This window comes from Lactuca sativa, chromosome 4 (genome assembly GCF_002870075.4).
Source record: "Lactuca sativa cultivar Salinas chromosome 4, Lsat_Salinas_v11, whole genome shotgun sequence".
NCBI lineage: Eukaryota > Viridiplantae > Streptophyta > Magnoliopsida > Asterales > Asteraceae > Lactuca > Lactuca sativa.
Genome location: NC_056626.2, coordinates 41,546,495 through 41,570,067, shown reverse-complemented (window position 1 = coordinate 41,570,067; position 23,573 = coordinate 41,546,495). Strand labels below are relative to the sequence as shown.

The following is a 23,573-nucleotide window of genomic DNA, read 5'->3' as shown; positions in this document are numbered from 1 at the left end:
CTATACATGTCACACTCATATACTTCGTTCCATTCTACACCAAATTCTACAAGTATATCCATGTCTAAGAATTTGATTCTAACAGAATGTAAAATCATATACAAAAGCTCATTCTAATAGAATACAAAATCATTCTAATAGAATACAAAATCATTATACCTACAACTGACTGCATTTAGTTGGAATGAATGACAAGGTCTCCTTCTCGAGATCATGACCACCATCATATTCTGCTGTTGAATATTTCCAAATATCGAAATTCCACTTGAACCCCCCATCATCAAACATGCCACTCCAGAATTCGTATCTCCGATCATGTAATTCTCCCCTGGCAAATCCAAATTCGCACCATCAAAATGAAACACCAGCTTGGGAATCTCAATCGATGGGACATCCCCAAAATCACGGCCAGAGAAGACCGGTTTGTTTATGCTTTGTTTAAAAATCAGAGTTACATTTTTAAATGAAAGTGTTGCGGAATTTGTCCCAAAACAAAAATATGATAAAGATTTATCAAAAGCATTTCCATAGAAATGTATTTCATTAAAAGACTCGGGATGTCATGTTCGTACAGATCAAAAGCATAAACAGTACAATATAAGCCTTACTACATTATTTCATATCTACAGGCCTATATCCGTAATCCCTCGTCCAAAACATCACACCTATGCTCATGCGCCACTACCTGTAATACAAGAAACTGAGTGGGTCAGGCTTGGGAGCCTGGTGAGCACATAGGGTTTTCAACCCACAATAAATAAGTTTATTAATTTCATCGATCAACAATAACCCGATTACCCGTTCCCGTTATCCTCACTCTACGTCCCTAAACACCTATCATAAGGGACCTAGCCTAAGGATCATCATCGGGACGGACACTACTGCTAAGGGGATTCCTTGGCAATAAATGTCCTAAAGGCAACCATGTGGGGGATGGAGTACACCGTTGAAACACATCGTTCACAAACACCTACAGGTTGCGAGCCTGCTAGTGTTCCACTGGACTGTCTAGAAGAGTCCGTGGTCGTCATCCATACTCCGCTAGATGACAGAAACAACAACATCAACATCGAGGCCTCTCATCATTTTATCACACATCACCTATTGCATCTACCCATGTTTTACCCCAACATTTTCGTAGATATAAAATACATATACAGTTTAAATCATTGAAAACATGTATAACAACGTTCATCTAGCATAGTTAGCAAGTATTCAAATAATATGCACACATAGCACGTAATTTATATAAAATACTTCATATCTATGTGTAAGTTGAAAGTAACTATGCACTCACCTGGTAAGGTGGTGACTCGGCACTCGGACAGCTCTTCGTTACTTCTTAAAACAATTTTTCCTTGACCAAACCTTGTATTAATACCACTAGAGTTTAGTTTTAACGTTAATCGCGACTAATTAATAGTCTAGCTATTATTACTATTATATAAGCGTTAAATAACACTCAATATAACTCATAATAATAGCTCAAATAATTATTTTAATGTCCTAATAATGTTACTATAATTAAATAAAAGCTATATTAAATATAGTATAGGCGTAACTCACTTACAATGGGTTTTTATTAAAAACCGGACTTCGCTGGAGCAGCGTTTCCGAGCCGAAAGCTTTTCTTCTCGGAGCCGTCGGGCGCTCCGGGGCTTTCTTCTCGTGATAGGGAGGTTCCCTAGACTTGGGAGGGGTTTAGGGAGGCTAGAGAGAAGTTAGAGAGAGAAAGAGAGGCTTATGGTGTGAAGAAAATATGAGGAGTTCACCCTTGTATTTATAGGAGTTTTATAGTAAAGTAGTCTCTAAGCTTCGTCCGTAACTTTTGCATACGAGCTCTGTTTTTGTCTGTCTTTTTACCATTGAGTTTCTATTAATGAGATCTTCAACTTTCATTTAGACCTCGTTGGCTAATTCTCATTCTATCTCGGATTTACAAAACTGTATCAAATTCGCCGCGCTCGAAAAGTAGAGACTAAGCTTCGTCCATAACTTTCGCATACGAGCTCCATTTTTGTCTGTCTTTTTACCGTTGAGTTCCTATTAATGAGATCTTCAACTCTCATTTAGACCTCTTTGGCTAATTCTCATTCTATCTCGGATTTACAAAACTGTATCGAATTCGCCGCGCTCGAAAAGTAGGGACTAAGCTTCGTCCATATCTTTCGCATACGAGCTCTATTATCGATGTTCTTTATATCCACGCGTTGGTATTTACGAGTAGTACAACTTTCATTTAGATCCCGTCGGCTAAAAATCGACCGATCTAAAATTCAGATTTCGGGTTGTGCACTGCTATGCTAAATCTTAGAAAAATCATAACTTCCTCATACGAAGTCAGATTTGGGCGTTCTTTTTATCGATGTTCTTAGTTTAACATATTCTACGACTTTCGTTTAGAGCGCTAAGGCTAAATCTCGCTCTATCGTAAATTCACTATTCACGCTTACCGGTATCGTGTCGGTTCTGTCGTGAAACTTCGACGGGTCATAACTTCTTCGTTATAACTCGGATTTCGGCGTTCCGTATATGCACGGAAACCTTGAGACATATTCTACAACTTTATGTAGATATATCGGGATTATCTCACACTTTAATTTTGATGCTTATTTTTATTCTTTATTAATTATACATTTATAATTAAATAATAAACACATAAACACACCTAATTCACATAATACTCAAATATTTCATCTTTACGACTTCAAAAAGAGTTACAAGAGTTGACCTAGACTATTACATTGACAAAAATGCTTAGCCCTGAAACCCGGACGTCACAATTCTCTCCCCCTTAGGATGATTCCGTCCCGGAATCATGCATCAGCAAACAGATGTGGATAGCGGCTCATCATGTCATCCTCTGTTTCCCAAGTGAGATTCGGCCCATTCGAATGTTTCCATCGGACTAGCACCAAGTCGACCATCTTGCGTCGTAACTTCTTAGTCTTACGGTCAACAATTGCCTTAGGCTCCTCGATCAGCCTTTTGTTCTCATCCATCCTTAACTATGAGATTGGAATTATGTCGGGAACATCTCCCGTGAATTTCCTCAAATAACACACATGGAAGGTGTTATGAATACCATTGAGTTCTTCGGGCAATTCCAGCTTGTAAGCTTGGTTCCCAATCTTTTGAAGAACTTTGAATGGTCCAATAAACCTTGGACTCAACTTTCCTCGTTTCCCAAATCGTATAAGTCCCTTCCACGGTGAGACTTTAAGCAAAATGGAATCCCCAACTTCGAAGGTCAGCGGTCGTCTTTTCTTGTCAGCATAGCTCTTCTGACGATCCTGAGCTGCTAACATTCTTTCCCTAATCACCTTCAACCTCTCAGCAGTCTCATGGACTATCTCGGGGCCCATAAACTGCTTCTCTCCGGCTTCAAGCCAACAAGACGGCGTATGACACTTCTGTCCATACAAGGCTTGATAAGGTGCCATCTTGATGCTCGAGTGAAAACTATTGTTGTAGGAGAATTTTACCAGAGGTAAGTGCTCGTCCCAATTCCCTTGGAATTCGAGGGTACATGCTCTCAACATATCTTCCAGCGTCTGAATCGTTCTTTCGCTCTGACCATCAGTTTGCGGATGGTAAGCAGTACTCAAACACAACTTTGTACCTAACTCCTCTTGTAGACTCCTCCAAAACCTTGACGTGAAACGACTATCACGATCTGATACAATCGTAAGAGGGACACCGTGAAGTCTTACAATTTCCTTCACGTAAGCATTTGCGAGCTTATCCATAGACCACTTCTCGTTGGCTGCTATGAAGTGTGCACTCTTGGTGAAACGATCCACGACTACCCAAATCATGTCGTGACCGTTCTTCGTCCTGGGCAGTTTAGTCACAAAATCCATGGTGATGTCTTCCCATTTACCCATGGGTACAGGTAAGGGTTCTAAACTCCCATACGGTTTCTGATGTTGTGCCTTAACCCTCGCACATGTTACGCACTCGGCCACATACTTCGCAACATCGAGCTTCATCGTCGGCCACCAGTAGTAGAGTTTTAGGTCCCTATACATTTTAGTGCTACCGGGATGAATCGAGTACATGGTCTTGTGTGCTTCTTCCATTAGAAGATCTCTTATTCCTCCCGTCTTAGGTACCCAAATTCGATCTTGGAATACCTTCAGTCCACGACTGTTTGTACCGAACACTAACGTTCTTCCCAAACGTTCTTCCTTTCGGCCATTTTTCTCTAAAGCTTCTTCTTGAGCTTTCCTGATGCTTTCCACAATCGTCGAGACGACTTCAATTCTTAACGCTCTTGGCCTTTTCCTTTCAAGATTAACTTTCCGACTGAGAGCATCAGCAACAATATTTGCTTTACCTGGGTGGTAAAGTATCTCACAGTCGTAGTCCTTGAGAAGTTCTAGCCAACGTCGTTGCCTCATGTTCAACTCCTTCTGATTAAAGAGGTACTGGAGACTCTTATGATCAGTGAAGAGCTTGCACTTCGTGCCGTAGAGGTAATGCCTCCATATCTTTAAGGCAAATACTACCGCTGCCAACTCCAGATCATGAGTGGGGTAGTTCTTTTCGTGCTCTTTCAATTGTCGAGATGCGTATGCTATCACCTTTTCTCTTTGGGTCAGAACACAACCCAACCCGACTCCAGAAGCATCACTATAAACCGCGAAATCTTCGACTCCATCGGGTAGAGAAAGTATCGGTGCTTCACATAACTTCTTCTTTAGTTTCTCGAATGCCTCATCGTGTTTCTCACTCCAGGTATATGTAGCTCCTTTATGAGTTAAAGCTGTTAATGGAGCAACTATCGAAGAAAAGCCTTGGATAAATCGTCGATAATATCCGGCTAATCCTAGAAAGCTTCGAATTTCCGTGGGACTTTTCGGACGTTCCCACTTCATCACAGCCTCGATCTTTGCGGGGTCAACCATTATTCCCTCCTGGTTAACAACATGACCCAAGAATTGGACTTCCCGTATCCAAAAGTCGCATTTGGAGAACTTTGCAAAAAGCTTCTCCTTCTTCAACACTTCTAATACTTCCCGTAGATGCTTTCCATGCTCCTCTTGGCTTTTTGAGTAGATGAGAATGTCGTCGATGAACACTATCACGGATTTATCGAGGAATGGTTTACAAACCCTATTCATCAAATCCATGAATGCTGCGGGAGCATTGGTTAGCCCGAATGACATAACCAAGAACTCATAGTGTCCATATCTCGTTCTGAATGCAGTCTTTTCAATATCCTGCTCTCTCACCTTCAGCTGATGATATCCTGACCTAAGATCGATCTTTGAGAAGTAGCTCGAACCTTGTAGCTGATCGAATAGGTCATCAATCCTCGACAATGGATACTTGTTCTTCACCGTTGCCTTATTCAGCTCTCGATAGTCTATGCACATCCTCATGCTTCCGTCCTTCTTCTTTACGAATAACACCGGAGCTCCCCAGGGTGATGAACTAGGTCGAATAAAACCGTTGTCCAACAGCTCCTGAAGTTGCGTCATGAGCTCCTTCATCTCCGTCGGTGCTAATCGGTAAGGTGCCTTTGCTATCGGTGTTGTTCCTGGTAACAAGTCTATACGAAACTCCACTTGTCTATCAGGTGGTAATCCGGGAAGGTCTTCGGGAAAGACTTCCGGATAATCACACACAACCGGTATATTCTACACCTCTTTCTTCTCCTTCTTGGCATCGATTACGAATGCCAAGTACGATGCGCACCCTTTGGACAAACATTTCCTGGCTTTCATCAGGGAGATGATTCCAGAATTCACTTTGCGTTTGTCCCCGTACACCATAAATGATTCCTTTCCGGGTGGGTTCACCTTTACTATCTTCTTTCGGCATTGAATCTCAGCATCGTTAGCGCTAAGCCAATCCATACCCAAAACGATGTCGAAACCGTTTAACTCTATGGGTAATAGCTCTTCGTGGAATTCGTTTCCGTTTAGGTCAATGACGATGTTCCTAATACGATTACTAACAGGTACGAATTTGCCACTGGCAACTTCTACAATCAGGGCATTATTTAGTTTTTCTACAGGCAATGCTAATTTCCCACCAAATTTATGCGACACAAAGGAGTAGTTGGCTCCGGAATCAAATAGTATATTTGCAGGCAAACCATTTACAAGAAAGGTACCTGAAGCGACGTCTGTTGCCTCCTTCGCAGCCTCGAGCATCATCTGGAAGGCTCTCGCCTTCGGATTCGGTGGTATGTTGGGTCTTCCTGCCTCCTTCTTCTTCGGGAAGTCCTTCAAAATGTGCCCTTCTTCATTACACCCATAACAGGCCTTCTGGTTGAGGGTGCATTCATTAGCATAGTGCCCAGGCTTTCCGCATTTGTAACAAGTGACCCCTCCGTCACACTTTCCTTGGTGCTTCTTCTTGCATTTGTCGCACCATTTTGCTTGGACTCCTCCTCCTCTCAAACCAGACTTCGAGAATTTACTCCTCTTGCTGGACCTTGAAGATCCATCTAACATCCTTTTCTCTCCTACCTCATATCTCTACAGACCTTCTCCCTTAACTAGGTCGCTATATTCTTGGCTGCTCTAACGGTTGTCTTCAAAGTAGTTGCCATTTTGACCATTAGGCCACAGTCTGCTGACAATCCATTAGCAAACCTCTCTATCTTTGAGAGTTCTATAGGCACCAAGCTGAAGTTTGAGACGAGAATATTAAGATAGGGAAATCTTTACTTACGATAAACGTTTAAATCCTCCTCGAAACATTTACATGCTAGTTCTAATATTGTAGTCGTACGTTTAGAATCCTAAACACATAAGGTTTCCAGATCCGGTCCGCAACAGACCATAGATCCGAAGAAATAACAGCATATCATGCACAAAGCATTTAGCACATAAAAGCATTTTAGGCACAATTCCTAAAATAAGCTAGTGCTCACACCTCACAATCATCGCTTAGCATTCTAAGTTTAAGTCTAGAAATCCTACAAATTCCTAGTTCGCTTAAACTAATGCTCTGATACCAACTGTGACATCCCCAAAATCACGGCCAGAGAAGACCGGTTTGTTTATGCTTTGTTTAAAAATCAGAGTTACATTTTTAAATGAAAGTGTTGCGGAATTTGTCCCAAAACAAAAATATGATAAAGATTTATCAAAAGCATTTCCATAGAAATGTATTTCATTAAAAGACTCGGGATGTCATGTTCGTACAGATCAAAAGCATAAACAGTACAATATAAGCCTTACTACATTATTTCATATCTACAGGCCTATATCCGTAATCTCTCGTCCAAAACATCACACCTATGCTCATGCGCCACTACCTGTAATACAAGAAACTGAGTGGGTCAGGCTTGGGAGCCTGGTGAGCACATAGGGTTTTCAACCCACAATAAATAAGTTTATTAATTTCATCGATCAACAATAACCCGATTACCCGTTCCCGTTATCCGCACTTTACGTCCCTAAACACCTATCATAAGGGACCTAGCCTAAGGATCATCATCGGGACGGACACTACTGCTAAGGGGATTCCTTGGCAATAAATGTCCTAAAGGCAACCATGTGGGGGATGGAGTACACCGGTGAACACATCGTTCACAAACACCTACAGGTTGCGAGCCTGCTAGTGTTCCACTGGACTGTCTAGAAGAGTCCGTGGTCGTCATCCATACTCCGCTAGATGACAGAAACAACAACATCAACATCGAGGCCTCTCATCATTTTATCACACATCACCTATTGCATCTACCCATGTTTTACCCCAACATTTTCGTAGATATAAAATACATATACAGTTTAAATCATTGAAAACATGTATAACAACGTTCATCTAGCATAGTTAGCAAGTATTCAAATAATATGCACACATAGCACATAATTTATATAAAATACTTTATATCTATGTGTAAGTTGAAAGTAACTATGCACTCACCTGGTAAGGTGGTGACTCGGCACTCGGACAGCTCTTCGTTACTTCTTAAAACAATTTTTCCTTGACCAAACCTTGTATTAATACCACTAGAGTTTAGTTTTAACGTTAATCGCGACTAATTAATAGTCTAGCTATTATTACTATTATATAAGCGTTAAATAACACTCAATATAACTCATAATAATAGCCCAAATAATTATTTTAATGTCCTAATAATGTTACTATAATTAAATAAAAGCTATATTAAATATAGTATAGGCGTAACTCACTTACAATGGGTTTTTATTAAAAACCGGACTTCGCTGGAGCAGCGTTTCCGAGCCGAAAGCTTTTCTTCTCGGAGCCGTCGGGTGCTCCGAGGCTTTCTTCTCGTAATAGGGAGGTTCCCTAGACTTGGGAGGGGTTTAGGGAGGCTAGAGAGAAGTTAGAGAGAGAAAGAGAGGCTTATGGTGTGAAGAAAATATGAGGAGTTCACCCTTGTATTTATAGGAGTTTTATAGTAAAGTAGTCTCTAAGCTTCGTCCGTAACTTTTGCATACGAGCTCCGTTTTTGTCTGTCTTTTTACCATTGAGTTCCTATTAATGAGATCTTCAACTTTCATTTAGACCTCGTTGGCTAATTCCCATTCTATCTCGGATTTACAAAACTGTATCAAATTCGCTGCGCTCGAAAAGTAGAGACTAAGCTTCGTCCATAACTTTCGGGTTGTGCACTGCTATGCTAAATCTTAGAAAAATCATAACTTCCTTATACGAAGTCAGATTTGGGCGTTCTTTTTATTGATGTTCTTAGTTTAACATATTCTACGACTTTCGTTTAGAGCGCTAAGGCTAAATCTCGCTCTATCGTAAATTCACTATTCACGCTTCCCGGTATCGTGCCGGTTCTGTCGTGAAACTTCGACGGGTCATAACTTCTTTGTTATAACTCGGATTTCGGCGTTCCGTATATGCACGGAAACCTTGATACATATTCTACAACTTTATGTAGATATATCGGGATTATCTCACACTTTAATTTTGATGCTTATTTTTATTCTTTATTAATTATACATTTATAATTAAATAATAAACACATAAACACACATAATTCACATAATACTCAAATATTTCATCTTTACGACTTCAAAAAGAGTTACAAGAGTTGACCTAGACTATTACATTGACAAAAATGCTTAGCCCTGAAACCCGGGCGTCACAATCGACATCTCCCATGAACCATCATCTGAAGGTAACTCAAAACATAAATCCAAACCAGTCGAACCCCAAGTTATCTACATTCAGATTCGTTTGTGAAACAAATTCTTTCTTCAGCATATTGATAGCAGATTCTTCAAGGTACGTAATGGTTGTACCTGAATCGATGATGACCCCACCGGCCCCATCTGAATTGATTGTGAAAGTCGATTTCAAGAATATCGTTCACAGAAACCCCTAAATGTCGATTCCGTCTTCTAGGGTTTAATTCCGATATTTATATCAAAAGTCTTCACAGAATCTTCTGATTTTGAAGAATATCTACAAAAAATCAGAACACGTTTGAAGGTCCGAAATCACTGGGTTCTTGATTTGATATTATGCGAGATATTTGTGTTCATCGGTGGATAATTGCCATACATATCGACAATTTCCTATTACAATGAAGAAGCAATGTACAATAATACCCTTCCGTGCCCAATCAATTAATGAAACCCTATTAAATTGTTTTTTATTCTATTTAATTTTAAAAGAAAATCACTTTCTAAAATTATCAAAAATGATTGGCCTAGAATCCATTACACAAGCACACAATACTTATCAAAAACATTTGAACCTAACTCTCCCTCTCTCTCTCTCTCTATATATATATATATATATATATATATATATATATATATATATATATATATATATATATCAAATGTTTCTATTATCAAATGTTTCTATTATCTATTATATATATATATATATATATATATATATATATATATATATATATATATATATCAAATGTTTCTATTATCTATTGTGTGCATGTAATATTGATTATGGACCAATCATTTTAGTTATTTAAAGAAAGTAATTAATACATATTAAATGTTGAAGATTTAATTAATATTCATTATATTTTTAACATTTAATATGTATTAATTACTTTATTAAAATAACTAAAATGATTTATCCACAATGAATCTTAAATGCCACAAAGTCTCTCCTTAGTATTCTGCGGTTCACTTTGTTTCGTGGACTATGTATACATCATCATCATTTCCGTCTACTTCGCAACCCTTATTTCCAGCCCGAGAGACAGAAATAAGCTACCACCAGGGCTCTCGTTCCTCTCCTCCAACTTCATACTGCTTACTAATTCCCTCAAAGAGCTTGTACCCGTCATCAGAAATCTAAAATCCAAATATGGACCACTTATTACTCTTTTCATTGATTCTTGTCAACTCATCTTCGTTAGCTACCAAGATCTAGCGTACTGCCTACTCATCGAGAAAAGAGTCATGCGTCCAGGGACGGACGCAGAAATTGACAATAGGTGTTGCCGAATTGATTTTCCGGTCAAACATAATATAAAACCAAAAAAGATAATTAATTACGTCTAATACAAATAAGCGATCAACTACATAAAAGTTAAAAACACAAAAACAATCTATCACTTATTATAATTAAAAATTTTCCTCTTCATATAGACATTTTTTGAAACCATTCCATTACATTTTCATTCTTAACTTTTACAAGTGCTTCGGTCTCAACATAGCAAAGCAACGCGTCGTTCAAAAACTCATCGCCAATCTTGTTGCGCAAGTCGGTCTTCATGAGCTTCATCTTCGAAAAACATCTTTCTACACTTGCGGTTGCTACGGGCAATACAAAGCCAACTTTAAAAGCTTATAAAACAAAGGATAAGACTGATGTTTCCCCATACTAACCATCAAACGAGAAAGCTCGAAAATTCCTTTCAAAGTGGTAAAACGCTCATCATTGATGCAAGAGTGATAAAATATCTCAAGTTGTCCTTCAAGATCTATCAATTCTGAATCATCAAAGTCATACTAGCCAACTTCAACAACTTTGATTTGTTAAATTGTGCAATTGAATCACAAGGGCTCAAAGCACCCATGTATTCTAGTAACTGGGTGCTTGTTTCACTAAATCAATCCTGATATTCTGTCATTTGCATATCCACCACCGTGTTGAATATTTCAACCTCAAAATGAAATCTATTGGTCTTTGTGGTTGTACAATTTGTCGCACCTCCAAAAAAATCCTGCATTTCCAAAGTAGCAATATTGTGTGTTTGACAAAAAGAGGATACCTTTGGCAAAATGCTAGCATATCCTGTGTCTCTTAAAGATTGAAATGCGTCCATTGTTTCTCTAACCATCGAAGTTGCTTCTAAAATTTCTAGATCTTTTTTTGAAGTTGCTTTGATAATGTACCCGTGAGGCGTAAAATGTCGTACATCATATATAAGTAAAACACGAACTCATAAGATTTAAAATATGCTAAGATTCCGGATGCTTGTTGGCAGTTTTCCAATAACCCTCCATCCACTTTCACAAATTCTAAAACTACAAGAACATCCACAAACAACTTCATCAAACTTGTGAGTGTGTTGAAATATGAACCCCATCATGTATCTCTCGCCCGAACAAGTGTAGTCTCTTGATTTAACCCTCTTCCCGTTTCAAGTTCACCACTACACAAGCCTTTTTGCACCCTTTCTCTTACTTGTTCCCGTAGTAAGTCTTTTCTTTTACACGAGACACAAACAACAATAACCACCAACAAAATTTGCTCAAAAAAGTCACTAACACCATCATGCTTATTTGCTATAGCTACAACCACTAATTGAAGTTGGTGTGCAAAACAATGTACATAAAAAGTTGTGTCATTCTCTTGTAATATCAAAACTTTCAAACCATTGAATTCCCCTCGCATATTGCTAGCCCCATCATAACCTTGTCTACTTATCTATTATATATATATATATATATATATATATATATATATATATATATATATATATATATATATATATATATAACACAAAGCTAATTAAATTAAATTGAAATAACAAAAAACTAAAGAATAAATTACCTGACTAAAACTCAACTTATTACTTGTAAGTACTTCATTTAAGACGTTTTTGAGTGTCAAAGAGAATGTATCCTTCACGTGCACAACTCCAATGAACCTTTCCTTCACAAAGCCAAGACTATCAACATATCGTAAAAAATAGGCATTTGTTCATTTTTTGAGACATCGCTAGATTCATCAACCAATAAAGCGAATACATCTTGACCAATCTCTTGACGAATACTCAAAAGTACTTCTTGTGCAAAACATTGCACAAGTTATTTTTGAATTTTAGGGCAAATAAGTTGATGTTTTAGGAGCATTTTCTAAAGTATTGTTGAAAATATCTTCAATAGTCTCTCGAATGGGTTTTAACACTTTAATGTAAACCCCTCTATTTTCCGAGTTAACCGACTTGTCATTACCATGAAACGGTAAACCGGTTTTCAATAAAAGTCTAGCAACAATAATAGAAACATGTAATCACGCTTTATATTTATGGTCCTACGCTTCGGTTTGCCTCCTCAAGACTACATTAATTGCTTGTTTTTCCCTCAATAAAAAGTCACACTTTTCTCTTGCTTTGTTGTAAAAACTATCAACATTACCCACATGAGTCTGAAATGCATTTTTTATTCCAAGCATCAAAACCTTGGGAAACAAATGCATCTCTCCCTCCTTTTTGTCCTATGAGGTCTTCACACACATAACAATATAAAAAAATATGTTTTTTTTTCTTTTTCACACTATATTCCAACCAATCAAAATCGTTAAACCATGAAGGAACAAAGCTTCTTTTTCTATCACCTATTTTCTTTTTTGGAAACTTGTGTAGCCTTATTTGACAGGGTCCTTGAAGCAATTATGCCCTTCTTACATCATCTCTTATATTTGAGGCATAACTTGTAATCTTTGGCCTATCCGCCAGGTCCTTTGGAAGATCTTTCAAATCAACACTATCATTAGTTTCATTAGAGCATGAACCGAAGGGATTGATTGATTGGTGATTGGTGTTTGGGAAGATCCTTCACCACTTTCATTAGGATTAGGTATTGGTCTTTTGGTAAGAATACCACCAAGGCTAACCTACAATTCAACATTAAGCTAAATAGCTAATAATTTCACCAAATCATCCAATAGCTTCAATAAAAACATACAAATTACACCAAATAAAAATTGAACTTCAATAAAGACAATAAGACATAGCAATTTTATTTCACCAAATCAATGAATAAGTCAATAACATCAATAAAAACATAAAAATTTCACCAATTCAAGATAAAAACATAGCAATTTCGATTTCAACCTAAACAAATTTGTAAAATTTCAATTTTCAAACACTTACTTGCTTCATTCTGAGCTAGGGCTTGGATTCGAATTGAACAAATGGGAATCGATTTTTGCTACTCAATCAACAAGATACTCAGGAAATTAGAAGGAATTATCAATGGTAGCATCAAGCACCAAGCGAAGTTGTTGAGTCGTGAGTGAAGTTGCCGATTGCAATAAATAGTGCGTCCGTCCCTGTGTCGACGGCTCGATGTTTTTTTACCCCCGTTTTGCATCTGTCAATTAATTGTCTCCCATTAGGCCACTCTCCCAATTGAATCAAAAGATCCAATTATCCAAATGCCATTGGGCTATATTAGTCTTTTGGGCTAAAATTAATAGGATTTTTGGACTACTAATTGATAAGTCTAAGCTATAAGTATATTCTTGGGCTTAGTTGATCCAATAGAATGACAATTTTTTATTCGTAGTTGCTAGTTTGTTTTACGTAGTTGCCAATTTTTTTACGTAGTGGCACAATAGGTAAAAAACAATTTGAAAAAAATTTCCACTGCATACATGGGAACTAGGTGTTGCCGGTGCCACACCAGGCACCTAGTCAATACCGTCCCTGCATGCATCTCCAACCCCTAGCACCTTGATGATACTCAAAATCTCCACATTCACGTACATCCCTACTTGGAGGGTCCTTCGTCAAAATCTTTCCACTGAGATCCTACAGCCCGCCCGCATGAAGTCCTATTCCTAGGCTCGCAAGTGGGCCTTTCAAGTAAGGATTTTTATGGTTCTTTTGGATGCAAAGAAGCCTTCTGGAAAGTTTGAGCAAATGATTTAATGGATTAATGACTTAATTGCAAGATTATACTTCCAGCGCAACCACAACATGGCCAATTCCTTGCCACAACAAGGTGGGAGTTTCCATTGTGTTTTTTTATCGCAACCCAAAACGTGGAAATGATCTTGCCACAACATGGTGGTCTACTGAGTTGAATTTTTGACTAGTTTGATTTTTGGTTAAACTTTGATAGATTTGAGTAGTTAGTTAATGGATAGTCTTGGTTTAAATTTAGGTAGCTCGGCCGGTTAGTTGTTCAGTTGCTGAGGATGTTGTTGAGATTCCACTGTTTAGTTCAAGTGAGTTTTCTCACTATAGTTTGTACTTCAGTATGTTTCCTTTGTGTGTAGGATGTTGATATGTTGTAGTGATTTGTTAGATTGGTAGATCTGTTATGATTAGCTGTGTTTGTTGGTTATTGTTGTTTGTTTGCATATATCAATATATTATGGTTGGGTTGAAACAATCCTGCTTTATGTTGTAGGATAAGATAATCGGTGGTCCAGGTTTATTGTAGGCCTTACAAGGCATTCCAGTCAGACTGCCCAAGGGAGCAGTCCGGGCATACTGTAGGCCTTGCTAGGCGGTCTAGGCAGACTGAAGGCTCATGCGTGCATGAATTGTATGTGTATTGTTCTGTGGGGTATTTTAGGGAACTCACTAAGCTTTGACTTATATTTGTGGATTCAAATGTTTTTTAGGTACTTATCCGATTGTGATGACGAAACTATACACACATCAATGATTTATTATTTGAGATTCCACATTGTTTTCCTTATAACTCTGATTTTGAATTATGTTTTATGAACAAATGGTTTGACTTGAATGTAAATTTATAAAAATGGGTGTTTATTATATTTTAAAAATGAAAACTTTATTATGGAAATTGGGACGTTACATATGTTGTAGATTACCCTAGATAATTGTAAAAGAAAAATCAATATATATTAAATCAATACAATATATATATATATATATATATATATATATATATATATATATATATATATTGTAGATTACCCTAGATAATTGTAAAAGAAAAATCAATATATATTGAATCAATACAATATATATATATATATATATATATATATATATATATATATATATATATATATATATATATATATATATATATATATATATCACCAAATGTACTTGTCACATCCCCGGCCGAGGCAGCGGAGCACGCCATGCTGTGCGCCTTAGTTCATGGATCATAGGTAAACTGAATATATAACACAAGTACAACAATAAACAAACAGTAGTTGTATTCCATCTTGAAGTTCGAATACAAGGTTCTTATAGATAATATTAGAGTGCTGAATTACCTTAAACAGGTAGGAAGATATAACAAAAACTAGAAAGCTAGGTCGCCTGAATTTCATGACTATTTCATTGTATGAAATGTTTGTTTAGCAATTTACTAAGAATAAATGTAGTTTTGAGGGTCAGCACAAGGTTGATGAGGGTTATAGGTTTTCTGCTAGTGCAATAATGATAGTTTTAAAATTCCAAAAAAATATTTTTTTCTTGTAAGTAAAACCATACCTAAAAATGTTTTATGGAGAGATAAACTAACTCCATGGTTTATAGAGAGAGTGGGATCTAGTTAATGTTTATAGTGAGTCCTATAACCGAGCTATGTGACTGAAGTACGCCCTACAATGCTTCACTGGACGTCATAGAAATGACTAAAGATAGTAATCACCCACTTCGGCTTGACCATCATGGTTGTAGGTAGCAACCGCAGGTGGGGGTGTCAACCTGTATAGATCTATACATATGTATCTCGCTCCAAGGATTAATGGTTATTGTGGTGTGGGTATAGTAAGTGTTTATACTTAGGTAATGAATAGCGTCTCACTATAAAATCCATTAACTAATGATCTGCCCTATCTTATAAGTGGATAAGCGTCTGGGGCGTAATGATCGAGAGTGGATAGCCCTAACTTATACATGGATAAGTCATTACGAAAAATGATTTACGTAGAATAAATTTTTACTATAAAAGTCGAGTATGTTCGATAAATATATACGTGAAAGTGTACGATACTCGCTTAAATGAATGGTAAATCTCATAGTAGTGTACACAAGTACATGTATAATTTCCAAGTTATAGTATTTATAACTTATATATATATATATATATATATATATATACACACACACACACATACATGCATGAAATTTATGATCTTTAAAATACTACAAAGGTGTTAATGTTTTATGACATGTTGTTTATGACATACATTGTCACATAAAATTGTAACTTGTAGTAAAATGATATGTTATTTTGACTAGTTGTATCAGTTTTTAAACAACTATAACATATGCATATATAATGTTTATGCCTAGTTTATTTTTATGTGATATGTTACGGTAACGTCCCAAAAACATGATCCAAAATTTTCATCTTTAATTTAAGTATAATAGTATTCCAACATTATCCATACATAGCAAATAAAACAAGTGTATCAAATATCATAAAATCAGAGTGAAATATCAAGTGCGGAATCCATGTGGTGTGTGCAATACAGTCATCCCGAGCTCTTCCTCTTACAATTGGAAGTACCTAAAACATAAACTAAAAACCATAAGCACAAAGCTTAGTGAGTTCCCCAAACTACCCCATACCATACATAATAAATCACATACTGGACCCCCGATCGACATCGGGCCTTGCCCGACATCGAGTCGTGCTCAGTTTACAGATCTGTTATTCTCAGGCCTCGCCCGCTACACATATACATAATATATTACATAGTCATGCTAATACATATAATGATCATAAACACTAGCATATGTTCTAGCCATCGGGCCTTGCCCGACATCGAGCCCCATCCGGTATACATAGCAGCACACAACACATGCAAGGTTCACACAGACTCCTAACATCCTAGCATAATAAATAAGGGCCGAAATTGGTGCCATAGACCCAATAAACCCAGTGAGGAAACTCACCTCGAATGTTAAATCTCACTGAAAGAAATCCTTAGCTGCTGTCCTGATGACTTCCCAAGCTATTAATACAAAAATAACACCCAATTAACACTTGGGTTCCAATATATAGCCAATAATCCATTCTTGGGGTAAAATGACCATTTTATCCCTAGCCTAGCTTGAACCAAAACTGAGGCCCAAATCCATAAACCAAAAAGGCCCAAAACCAATTGATCCACTAAGGCCCATTTATGACCCAATTTTCCAAATTGGGCCCAACCCCCATATGGGCCTTATCCTAAAGCCCAAAATCTTCATTTCAGATGGCCCAAAAGTCCCAAAGCAACAAGTTCCAAAGAAATGGCCCAACCAATGCCCAAAAGATGCGAAGCCCAAACTGACTAAGTATGTGGGGCGTACTCAACTGTACGCTAAGCATACTCGCTGCATGACTTGTACGCTGCGCCTACTGGCTTGTACTCCCAATGTACTCCTTCAGTAATCCATTTCTTCCATTAAGCTCTTAATGCTTAAGTCTAATGGTCTAAAACACATATATGAGTCCCAAAGACTATCTGGAACCATAAAGTCACTGACTTGGTGACTTTGCATACCCCAAAAGATCCTCACTTCAATTTATAACATTCTAATTTCATAATAATCGTCATAACTCATGAATGGATGGTTCTAAGATTCACATATGACAAATTTATGACTCTAGGACCAAAAGAACACCAAAAGTTGCAACTCTAAGTTTCAGAAGTGATATAAAACCACAAGATCTCATTCATGGGACCAAAAAGGGTCCAAAACTCAAACAAAGGAGATCTAATCTATAACACAACAAGTTTAGAGCTTTATACCTCAAATGAGTGCCAAATGATGATGATAACCCATATCTACAAGCTCCCACTCTTCCAATGAAGCTTCAATATGATCTCCTTCCTTTAAAACACCAAACACACACCCAAAAGACCTTCTAAGCTCATGGACACTCAACTATGAAATTCGAGTATCGAGTATAGGGATTGGAGGATAAAGAGGTTGAATAAATGAGGGTTTCATGTCCATAAGGATGATTATATAGTGGCCAACCCCAAAAATTAGGGTTCTCAAAATTCATTACGTACACCGCGCGTACTCTTCTGTACACCCAACGTACACCTTCGGATCCATGATCAAGCCTTCGCATGAGTACGCTAAGCGTACTACTTGGTATGCCCCACGTACAACTCAAGGACTAAATTGGACAAATTAAATAATTCAAGGGCAAAAGAGAAACTTACCAAGATTCAAGTGTAAAAATTCTCCCCCACTTGAATCAGACTTCGTCCTCGAAGTCCACTGTCCCGAACATCTCTGGATAATGCTCTCTGATCTCATCCTCGGGCTCCCAGGTCCACTCTAACCCCTTGCGGTGTAACCACTGCACCTTCACTAACTCTACAACCTTGTTCCTCAAGGTCTTCGTATTCCGATCCAAAATGGCCACCGGTCTCTCAATATAATTCAGGCGGTCATCCACCTGAATATCCTCCAATGGTACAACTGCGAAATCATCCACCAAACATTTTCAAAGCTGAGAGACATGAAACACGCTATGAATCTGACTGAGCTCGGCTAGAAGATCTAGACGATACACAACCCGGCCAACCCAATCCAAAACCTGTTGGGTTTTAATCCGAAATAAAAGTTTGTTTTTCACAAAAACCGGCAACAAAAGATTTTAAAATAACAAGTTTATTTTTAGTTTATAACAAAACTAAACCATCATGGATCCATTTATAGAGGTTAAAATGAAATAAAAACAACCATATGATGTTTTAGAGATAACCTTTGAATCCTTTGAACCCACATGGTTTTGGGGTGTTGATGAAGTTAGCAAAAGATCAAGTGTATGATCTTCTCTACATGTATCAATCATCAAGAGTAAGGAACTTCGAATGCTAGTTCCTTCTTGTATTCTTGAGTGTCTTAAACCTTTAAGTGATTAAATCAAATAAGCACTAAAGGAGACAACCCGAGAGAGCTTCTAAACCACCAATTAACTTCAAAAGAGAGAGAGAGAGGAGGAAAGGTCATAAAACTCACGGTTTTGAAGAAGAAAAAAGAGGAAGAAGAGAGTGATTTTCTTAGAAAAAATGCAAGCCTCATTCATCTCTTATATAGTCCATGAAAGGTTAGGCCTAACCACTAAAATACTCTAAAGTAATGGCTAGCCTTTAGAAGCACGGGAGACAAAGCATGGAGGTTGAAAAGAAACCCCCATATTTTAATGTTTTTGGCCATACCTCTTGAAAAGAGGAGGATTCTTTATTTTTTATAAACTCCAAGTTTATAAAATATAAACTTTGTCTTTAGGTAAAAGACAAAAGAATCCAACTAGTCCAAAATATTATGCATGACTTAGTAATTCATACCATATGAAATAATAACTAGTTATACTCTCTTAAAATTATTATTTTCACAAAACAATAATTATTCCCTAATTAAAATACAATAATTGATATTATTTGTTAATAATCATATTAATACTAAAGATACAAAATGTGCCAATTTGATAAAGGTGTGACCCTATAGGATCATATATTCTTAGCAATATCATTCTATATTGATTCTTGGGCATATAGATCCAACAAAACCCTGAAGGGATCAATATACATGTGGCCCAACTTTCCCCGCTTCCTGAATCGGATGACACCTTTACAAGGTAACACCTTCAGGAGAACCATATCTACCACCTAGAAATCCAAATCTTACCGGCGGATGTCAACATAACTCTTCTGCCGACTCTGAGTTTTCTAGAGCTTGCTCTGAACCTGCTGAATTAGCTCAGTTGTCTTGAGTACCACCTCAATACTCCCCATGATTCGCTAACGACCTCACCCCCAACAAATCAGGGTCCTGCATTTCCTCCGGTAGAACATCTCAAAAGGAGGTCGATCAATGCTGGCGTGATAACCGTAGTTATACAAAAATTCCGCTAACAAAAGATACGTATCCCAACTCCCACCAAAATCCAATGCACATGCACGCAACATATCTTCAAGAGTCTGAATAGTCCGCTCACTCTAATCATCGGTCTGCGGATGAAATGTTGTATTCAAATAGAGACGAGTGCCCAACTCGTCATGAAACCGCTTCCAAAATCTGGAAGTAAAACGAACATCCCTGTCTAAAACCACCGATACCGGCACCCCATGACGTGCCGTCACCTCCTTGATATAAATCTCGGCCAACTTCTCTACAGAAATACTCTCTTGAATCAGAATGAAATGTGCGCTCTTGGTCAAACAATCCACGATGATCCAAATAGAATCCACTTCGTGCCAGTCCTAGGAAGCTTCGTGATAAAATCCATAGTGATATCTTACCATTTCCATACAGGAATCTTCAACGACTGCATCTTGCAGTGAGGTCGCTGATGCTCGGCCTTGACTTTCCTGCAAGTCAGACATTAGTCGACATACCATGCCACATCCCGCTTCATGTAGGGCCACCAATAATTAGGACGAAGATCCCTATACATCTTCATCACTGCGGGATGAATGGAGAACCTTGACTTGTGGGCCTCCTCCATCAGAACCTGGCGTAGACCGCCCCAACATGACACCCAAACTTGCCGATGCAGAGTCAACAATCCGCGACTATCATAATCGAAGGAAGCCACCCGACCCATGTAACGCTCGTAGATTAGGGCTAGTCAATTTAGAGACGATAAGCGTCAAAAACTTTTTGATAGAAGATTATTTAGAATGAATAATTTTAACTAAGTTGTAGTATATGTTACAAGGATTCCGTACATATAAAGAACACCGAAATCCGAGTTATAACGAAGAAGTTATGACCCATCGAAGTTTCGTGACAGAACCGACACGACCCAACGCGAAGTAAATAGTGAATTTACGGTAGAGTGAGATTTGGCCTTAGTGATCTAAACGAAAGTCATAGAATACGTTAAACCGAGAGCGTGCATAAAAAGAACGTCCAAATCTGACTTCGTTTGAGGAAGTTATGATTTTCCGAAGTTTTGACTTAGCAGTATGCAGCACGAATACTCGATTTGAGATCGAGCGGTTTTTAGCCAAAACAATCTAAACGAGAATCGAAGATCTTGCAAATGGTAGTGCAACAGTAAAAAGACAGACGAAAACGGACGTTGGGTGAAGAAGTTATGAATTTATAATGGAGTTTTCCTGTCCCGGCCTACTAAAAAAATATAACAAAAATAAATTCAAAATTAGCCAAAGGAGTCTAAACGAGAGTTGTAGAGCATAATCTCACGTACGCTTGGATATAAAGAACGTCAAAAACGGAGCTCATATGCGAAAGTTATGAATTTATGAAGTTCATGGCACAAACTACAAGGTCGTGTCAGAGCTCACGAGGTGAACATATGATGGACGTCTTCCAGGGCAAGTGGCCATGACGAACGCAATGATGTATCAAGATCACGAGGTGAGCATATGTAGCTCACGAGGTGATCCTAGCTCACGAGTTGAGCATATGTGGCTCAAGAGGTGAACCTAGCATTTTTGCCCTATAAATAGAATTCAAGGGGCAGTCGAGTTTGGTTGCTCATCTCTTACTCTCCCACTCCCGATACTCTCTCTAAGCCCTATTTTAACCCCCCGAAGCCTCGGTATCATCCCGAGACCCGAAGCGAGTCCCGAAGCACCGAAGATCCTGAGAAGAAAAGAGTTTCATAGTCGAAGCTCTGCTTGCGAGAAGCCTGGTGTGTGAAGATCTTCCAGATCTACCAAAAAATACTACTTCTACAAGCCGTAATGCTGTCTGATCAAGTGAGTGTATATTTACTTTCTTCTAACACATAAATATAAAGTATTAGCTATGAAATACATGCTATGTGTTATATATTATTTGTCTATTTGAGATGGGCGTGGAATTGATGTTTTATACGGGTGTTAAATGATTTAAAATGTGTAAGTATTTATATCTACAAAAATGTTGGGTAGAACATGGGTAGATGGAATAGTTGGTGTGTGATGAACGATGGTATTGAGTAAGCCTTGGTGACGATGCGAATTCATGCCTATTGAGTAAGCCTTGGTGACGATGCGACTTCGTGCCTATTGAGTAAGCCTTGGTGACGATGCGACACTACTAGAAAAAAGGCCTTTAATGACGCGCAAACAATGACACGCGCTGATAGACGACGCGCATTTGTACGTGCCCTAAAAAATAATGTCAGCTTTGCAAAATGTGAAGGATAGAGGGCGCGCATTTTTGCGTGCCCTGAAATTAATGTCCAAAAAAAAACACAGAAGGCACCTACCATAAAAAGCGCGTTGTGTAAAGATGTCGCTTTATATTTTTTTAGGAAGGCGCGTTCTCGCTTTTTTTTAATCGGCGGTGGTGGGAAATGAAATCCCAAAAAATTAAACACCCACCTACTTCTCTCCTTCTACAATCCTCTAACAAATAACCCGAATTCTATTTTAACAAAGAACCCTAATTCTATTGTGAGGCTGTCAATCCTTTTAAAGTAACTCGTCTTCCTATACCTTGATCTGCACTCTCTCTCCCTTCTCTTTGCAAGCCCTAAGCCGCCATCACCAGCATCGAAACCCATCAGCTCTAAGCGGCCATGGATTCTATAAAGAGTGTTTGTCTCGTATGTTTTTATCAGCGCCATCAGACACTACTCTTCTCTATCCACTATGTCGCCAAGTCTCCATATGCTTTCATCAGCGCCATTCGACGAAAAGAACTAGGGCTTTGAACCACTTCTCAATAAATTGTTCAGAGAGATCCAACAGCTCCTGTCACGCAAAACACCTTCGATTGAAGGTTATGTGACTCCTTACATCAGCGCCATTCGATTGAAGCTATTTTAGCAGACACCGATCGCCTTCAATCCAAACTCCAATCAAAAATAGCATCTCGCATGCCTTCTCAGCTCTCCATTCCTCTATTTCGCTGGGGGCCCTAGTACCATCAATTTCAAATTGCACTTCATCTGAAGCTTGTTGATTTCTTTTGGATCCGAATTCAAATTCCGTGTTCTTCTTTGGCAATTTGGAGGTGGAATTCAGGTTGTATTACAGGAGAGTAGAGGATGGAAAACAATATCCATTACTCTGTAGGAGATTAGCTAGCCTAAACGAAGAGTTCATTTCACATAAAAGTCCAACAGGTGGGTTCGATTTCATCTCTGGGAAGAGGATTGAAAAAAAACTCATCGATTACAATCAAGAAGCAGAAAGATTTAGGGTAATTCCAATTCCAGTATCATTTCAACATCTTTCAGCGATCTCTAATTCTCTTCCACTTGATTTAATCTATTAACATGACTTCATTTAGGTTATGCATATGAAGAGGTAGCAGAAGTCTCACCTGGTCATCGATTCATTGCATACACCATGTATGAAAAAGACAACAATTTCTTCAAATTATGTGTTAGAGATTTGAATTTAGGTTCTCTCTGTAGTAAGCCACAAGCTGATTGGGTCTGTAATGTGGCATGGGCTAAAGGGGGTCAAGGCATATCTGTATCATGAGGTTTTTTTTTCCTTCATATTAGTTGGCT

The 23,573-nt window shown here is 38.1% G+C and overlaps 1 long non-coding RNA gene across 1 annotated transcript; it reads right to left on the bottom strand.

Annotated features, from left to right (window-relative positions):
* Window positions 1–427: 427 nt before the first annotated feature.
* Window positions 428–1,734, bottom strand: LOC128133812 (uncharacterized). The gene is made up of 3 exons (XR_008232107.1): window positions 1,571–1,734; window positions 1,298–1,368; window positions 428–685 (listed from the first exon to the last, which is right to left on the bottom strand). It is a non-coding gene; the product is annotated as an uncharacterized LOC128133812 (long non-coding RNA).
* Window positions 1,735–23,573: the final 21,839 nt, after the last annotated feature.